The 6,821-nt window shown below is 67.5% G+C and overlaps 1 long non-coding RNA gene across 1 annotated transcript; it reads left to right on the top strand.

The window, feature by feature from the left end:
• The first annotated feature begins 363 nt into the window (after positions 1-363).
• LOC140111576 (uncharacterized) lies at positions 364-1,065 on the top strand. Its single transcript, XR_011852104.1, has 2 exons — positions 364-505; positions 753-1,065. It is a non-coding gene; the product is annotated as an uncharacterized lncRNA (long non-coding RNA).
• The last annotated feature ends 5,756 nt before the right edge of the window (positions 1,066-6,821 follow it).

The following is a 6,821-nucleotide window of genomic DNA, read 5'->3' as shown; positions in this document are numbered from 1 at the left end:
TGCAGTCCTTGCTGTCAGTGAATGGCTGCAGTGTACAGGCCCCTCCCTCCAGCACAGTGTGATGCAGTCCTTGCTGTCAGTGAATGGCTGCAGTGTACAGGCCCCTCCCTCCAGCATCGTGTGATGCAGTCCTTGCTGTCAGTGAATGGCTGCAGTGTACAGGCCTCTCCCTCCAGCACAGTGTGATGCAGTCCTTGCTGTCAGTGAATGGCTGCAGTGTACAGGCCCCTCCCTCCAGCACAGTGTGATGCAGTCCTTGCTGTCAGTGAATGGCTGCAGTGTACAGGCCCCTCCCTCCAGCGCAGTGTGATGCAGTCCTTGCTGTCAGTGAATGGCTGCAGTGTACAGGCCCCTCCTCCTGTAGTTCCGCCTCTCTCCAGGGTGTGGCAGTAGAGGTGATGAATCACAGGGCGGTGCCGGCGGGAGATCTTCCTGTATAAGCGCTGCGGTACCGCACTCCTCCCTGTCCTGCTCTCTGTGCACACAGCTGCTGCTGCTCTGTCAGGTAAGTGACCCCGGGGGCTGCGCCCGCATGTGATGGAGGAGAGGAGAGGAGAGGAGAGGAGAGAGGGGGGGAGAGAAGAAAAAGAGGGGAGAGGAGGGGAGAAGAGAAGAGGAGAGGGAGGGGAGTGGGGGAGAAGAAGAGAGAAGAGGGGGGTGCTGCTCTCTGACTTTATGTAAGAATCCCCTGTATATACAGCCCCGCGCATTCCCTGGGACCCCGACCATAATCCTCTCTGCTCATCTCACAGATGAAAGTTTGTTACAGTGTGTCAGTCTAGCCCTCCTCTGTGAATGTCTCCTCACCTGCACCGTTACAATGTAACAGATCCTCAGCTAGAAGATGCTTGAGTCCAGGGCAAGATGTCAGCCCTTCCCTGACAGCAAGCGGAGGTGTGGAAGATGTAGTGTCCGGGCACAGCTCTGCGCTATGTGTGTGTACAGACAGAGCCCCCCGAACCTCCTGCACCCCCTGCGGCTGTGTATAAGTTATTGTTATTGTACTTTGTATCTTCTCCCCTGGAATTGGTTTAATGTTTATCAATAAATTGTGTTTTATGTGAAGACATTATTATATCTCCGGCCTCTGGTTACAATCAAAAGTATCTGATTTCTGGTGTTCACCCATGGATAGCCCCCCCCCTGCGGCTGTGTGATGATAGCCCCCCCCCCCTGCGGCTGTGTGATGATAGCCCCCCCCCCCCTGCGGCTGTGTGATAAGCCCCCCCCCCCTGCGGCTGTGTGATAAGCCCCCCCCCCCTGCGGCTGTGTGATGATAAGCCCCCCCCCCCCTGCGGCTGTGTGATGATAAGCCCCCCCCCCCCTGCGGCTGTGTGATAAGCCCCCCCCCCCCTGCGGCTGTGTGATGATAGGCCTCCCCCCCCCCCCCTGCGGCTGTGTGATGATAAGCCCCCCCCCCCTGCGGCTGTGTGATGATAAGCCCCCCCCCCCTGCGGCTGTGTGATAAGCCCCCCCCCCCCTGCGGCTGTGTGATGATAAGCCCCCCCCCCTGCGGCTGTGTGATGATAAGCCCCCCCCCCCCTGCGGCTGTGTGATGATAAGCCCCCCCCCCCTGCGGCTGTGTGATAAGCCCCCCCCCCTGCGGCTGTGTGATGATAGCCCCCCCCCCCCTGCGGCTGTGTGATAAGCCCCCCCCCCCCTGCGGCTGTGTGATAAGCCCCCCCCCCCTGCGGCTGTGTGATAAGCCCCCCCCCTGCGGCTGTGTGATAAGCCCCCCCCCTGCGGCTGTGTGATGATAAGTCCCCCCCCCTGCGGCTGTGTGATAAGCCCCCCCCCCTGCGGCTGTGTGATGATAAGTCCCCCCCCCCTGCGGCTGTGTGATAAGCCCCCCCCCCCTGCGGCTGTGTGATGATAAGCCCCCCCCCCTGCGGCTGTGTGATGATAAGCCCCCCCCCCCTGCGGCTGTGTGATGATAAGCCCCCCCCCCCTGCGGCTGTGTGATGATAGCCCCCCCCCCCTGCGGCTGTGTGATGATAAGCCTCCCCCCCCCCTGCGGCTGTGTGATGATAGCCCCCCCCCCCCTGCGGCTGTGTGATGATAAGCCCTCCGCCCCCTGCGGCTGTGTGATGATAAGCCTCCCCCCCCCCCTGCGGCTGTGTGATGATAGGCCTCCCCCCCCCCCCCCCTGCGGCTGTGTGATGATAGGCCTCCCCCCCCCCCCCCCTGCGGCTGTGTGATGATAGGCCTCCCCCCCCCCCCCCTGCGGCTGTGTGATGATAAGCCCCCCCCCCCCTGCGGCTGTGTGATGATAGCCCCCCCCCCCTGCGGCTGTGTGATAAGCCCCCCCCCCCCCCTGCGGCTGTGTGATAAGCCCCCCCCCCTGCGGCTGTGTGATAAGCCCCCCCCCCCTGCGGCTGTGTGATAAGCCCCCCCCCCCCCTGCGGCTGTGTGATAAGCCCCCCCCCCCTGCGGCTGTGTGATAAGCCCCCCCCCCCCCCTGCGGCTGTGTGATAAGCCCCCCCCCCCTGCGGCTGTGTGATAAGCCCCCCCCCCTGCGGCTGTGTGATAAGCCCCCCCCCTGCGGCTGTGTGATAAGCCCCCCCCCCTGCGGCTGTGTGATGATAAGCCCCCCCCCCCCTGCGGCTGTGTGATAAGCCCCCCCCCCCTGCGGCTGTGTGATAGCCCCCCCCCCCTGCGGCTGTGTGATGATAAGCCCCCCCCCCCCTGCGGCTGTGTGATGATAAGCCCCCCCCCCCCTGCGGCTGTGTGATGATAAGCCCCCCCCCCCCTGCGGCTGTGTGATGATAAGCCCCCCCCCCCCTGCGGCTGTGTGATGATAGCCCCCCCCCCTGCGGCTGTGTGAAGATAGCCCCCCCCCCCCTGCGGCTGTGTGATGATAAGCCCTCCGCCCCCTGCGGCTGTGTGATGATAAGCCTCCCCCCCCCCCCCCCTGCGGCTGTGTGATGATAAGCCTCCCCCCCCCCTGCGGCTGTGTGATGATAGGCCTCCCCCCCCCCCCCCCCTGCGGCTGTGTGATGATAGGCCTCCCCCCCCCCCCCCTGCGGCTGTGTGATGATAAGCCCCCCCCCTGCGGCTGTGTGATGATAAGCCTCCCCCCCCCCTGCGGCTGTGTGATGATAGGCCTCCCCCCCCCCCCCCTGCGGCTGTGTGATGATAGGCCTACCCCCCCCCCCCTGCGGCTGTGTGATGATAAGCCCCCCCCCCTGCGGCTGTGTGATGATAAGTCCCCCCCCCTGCGGCTGTGTGATGATAAGTCCCCCCCCCTGCGGCTGTGTGATGATAAGTCCCCCCCCCTGCGGCTGTGTGATGATAAGTCCCCCCCCCTGCGGCTGTGTGATAAGCCCCCCCCCCCCTGCGGCTGTGTGATGATAAGCCCTCCGCCCCCTGCGGCTGTGTGATGATAAGCCTCCCCCCCCCCCCTGCGGCTGTGTGATGATAGGCCCCCCCCCCCCCCCCCTGCGGCTGTGTGATGATAGGCCTCCCCCCCCCCCCCCTGCGGCTGTGTGATGATAAGCCTCCCCCCCCCCCCTGCGGCTGTGTGATGATAAGCCTCCCCCCCCCCTGCGGCTGTGTGATGATAGGCCTCCCCCCCCCCCCCCTGCGGCTGTGTGATGATAGGCCTCCCCCCCCCCCCCTGCGGCTGTGTGATGATAAGCCCCCCCCCCCTGCGGCTGTGTGATGATAAGCCCCCCCCCCCCTGCGGCTGTGTGATAAGCCCCCCCCCCTGCGGCTGTGTGATAAGCCCCCCCCCCCTGCGGCTGTGTGATGATAAGCCCCCCCCCCCTGCGGCTGTGTGATAAGCCCCCCCCCCCTGCGGCTGTGTGATGATAGCCCCCCCCCCCTGCGGCTTTGTGATAAGCCCCCCCCCCTGCGGCTGTGTGATAAGCCCCCCCCCCTGCGGCTGTGTGATAAGCCCCCCCCCCCTGCGGCTGTGTGATAAGCCCCCCCCCCTGCGGCTGTGTGATAAGCCCCCCCCCCTGCGGCTGTGTGATAAGCCCCCCCCCCTGCGGCTGTGTGATAAGCCCCCCCCCCTGCGGCTGTGTGATGATAAGCCCCCCCCCCTGCGGCTGTGTGATAAGCCCCCCCCCCCTGCGGCTGTGTGATGATAGGCCTCCCCCCCCCCCCCCTGCGGCTGTGTGATGATAGGCCTCCCCCCCCCCCCCTGCGGCTGTGTGATGATAAGCCTCCCCCCCCCCCCTGCGGCTGTGTGATGATAGGCCCCCCCCCCCCCCCCCCTGCGGCTGTGTGATGATAGGCCTCCCCCCCCCCCCCTGCGGCTGTGTGATGATAAGCCTCCCCCCCCCCCCCCCTGCGGCTGTGTGATGATAAGCCTCCCCCCCCCCCTGCGGCTGTGTGATGATAGGCCTCCCCCCCCCCCCCCCTGCGGCTGTGTGATGATAGGCCTCCCCCCCCCCCCCTGCGGCTGTGTGATGATAAGCCCCCCCCCCCCTGCGGCTGTGTGATGATAAGCCCCCCCCCCCCTGCGGCTGTGTGATAAGCCCCCCCCCTGCGGCTGTGTGATAAGCCCCCCCCCCCTGCGGCTGTGTGATGATAAGCCCCCCCCCCCTGCGGCTGTGTGATAAGCCCCCCCCCCCTGCGGCTGTGTGATGATAGCCCCCCCCCCTGCGGCTTTGTGATAAGCCCCCCCCCCTGCGGCTGTGTGATAAGCCCCCCCCCCCCTGCGGCTGTGTGATAAGCCCCCCCCCCTGCGGCTGTGTGATAAGCCCCCCCCTGCGGCTGTGTGATAAGCCCCCCCCCCTGCGGCTGTGTGATAAGCCCCCCCCCCTGCGGCTGTGTGATAAGCCCCCCCCCCTGCGGCTGTGTGATGATAAGCCCCCCCCCCCCTGCGGCTGTGTGATAAGCCCCCCCCCCTGCGGCTGTGTGATGATAGGCCTCCCCCCCCCCCCCCCTGCGGCTGTGTGATAAGCCCCCCCCCCCCTGCGGCTGTGTGATAAGCCCCCCCCCCCTGCGGCTGTGTGATGATAGCCCCCCCCCCCCTGCGGCTGTGTGATGATAGCCCCCCCCCCCCTGCGGCTGTGTGATGATAGCCCCCCCCCCCCTGCGGCTGTGTGATGATAAGCCCTCCGCCCCCTGCGGCTGTGTGATGATAAGCCTCCCCCCCCCCCCCTGCGGCTGTGTGGTGATAGGCCTCCCCCCCCCCCCCCCCTGCGGCTGTGTGATGATAAGCCCCCCCCCCCCTGCGGCTGTGTGATGATAAGCCCCCCCCCCTGCGGCTGTGTGATGATAAGCCCCCCCCCCCCTGCGGCTGTGTGATGATAAGCCTCCCCCCCCCTGCGGCTGTGTGATGATAGGCCTCCCCCCCCCCCCCCCTGCGGCTGTGTGATAAGCCCCCCCCCCCCTGCGGCTGTGTGATAAGCCCCCCCCCCCCTGCGGCTGTGTGATGATAGCCCCCCCCCCCCTGCGGCTGTGTGATGATAGCCCCCCCCCCCTGCGGCTGTGTGATGATAAGCCCCCCCCCCCTGCGGCTGTGTGATGATAAGCCTCCCCCCCCCCTGCGGCTGTGTGATGATAGGCCTCCCCCCCCCCCCCCCTGCGGCTGTGTGATGATAGGCCTCCCCCCCCCCCCCCTGCGGCTGTGTGATGATAAGCCCCCCCCCCTGCGGCTGTGTGATGATAAGCCTCCCCCCCCCCCTGCGGCTGTGTGATGATAAGCCTCCCCCCCCCTGCGGCTGTGTGATGATAGGCCTCCCCCCCCCCCCTGCGGCTGTGTGATGATAGGCCTCCCCCCCCCCCCCTGCGGCTGTGTGATGATAAGCCCCCCCCCCCTGCGGCTGTGTGATGATAAGCCCCCCCCCCCCCTGCGGCTGTGTGATAAGCCCCCCCCCCCCCCTGCGGCTGTGTGATAAGCCCCCCCCCCCCTGCGGCTGTGTGATGATAAGCCCCCCCCCCCTGCGGCTGTGTGATAAGCCCCCCCCCCCCTGCGGCTGTGTGATGATAGCCCCCCCCCCCCTGCGGCTGTGTGATAAGCCCCCCCCCCCTGCGGCTGTGTGATAAGCCCCCCCCCCTGCGGCTGTGTGATAAGCCCCCCCCCCCTGCGGCTGTGTGATAAGCCCCCCCCCTGCGGCTGTGTGATAAGCCCCCCCCCTGCGGCTGTGTGATAAGCCCCCCCCCCTGCGGCTGTGTGATAAGCCCCCCCCCCTGCGGCTGTGTGATGATAAGCCCCCCCCCCCCCTGCGGCTGTGTGATAAGCCCCCCCCCCTGCGGCTGTGTGATGATAGGCCTCCCCCCCCCCCCCCCCTGCGGCTGTGTGATAAGCCCCCCCCCCCCTGCGGCTGTGTGATAAGCCCCCCCCCCCCTGCGGCTGTGTGATAAGCCCCCCCCCCCCCCTGCGGCTGTGTGATGATAGCCCCCCCCCCCTGCGGCTGTGTGATGATAGCCCCCCCCCCCTGCGGCTGTGTGATGATAGCCCCCCCCCCCTGCGGCTGTGTGATGATAAGCCCTCCGCCCCCTGCGGCTGTGTGATGATAAGCCTCCCCCCCCCCCTGCGGCTGTGTGATGATAGGCCTCCCCCCCCCCCCCCCCCTGCGGCTGTGTGATGATAGGCCTCCCCCCCCCCCCCCCCGCGGCTGTGTGATGATAAGCCCCCCCCCCCTGCGGCTGTGTGATGATAAGCCCCCCCCCCCTGCGGCTGTGTGATGATAAGCCCCCCCCCCCTGCGGCTGTGTGATGATAAGCCCCCCCCCCCTGCGGCTGTGTGATGATAAGCCTCCCCCCCCCCCCCCTGCGGCTGTGTGATGATAGGCCTCCCCCCCCCCCCCCCTGCGGCTGTGTGATGATAAGCCCCCCCCCCCTGCGGCTGTGTGATGATAAGCCCCCCC

This window comes from Engystomops pustulosus, unplaced genomic scaffold (assembly GCF_040894005.1).
Source record: "Engystomops pustulosus unplaced genomic scaffold, aEngPut4.maternal MAT_SCAFFOLD_502, whole genome shotgun sequence".
Taxonomy (NCBI): Eukaryota; Metazoa; Chordata; class Amphibia; order Anura; family Leptodactylidae; genus Engystomops; species Engystomops pustulosus.
This window is presented reverse-complemented; position numbering and strand designations above follow the sequence as displayed.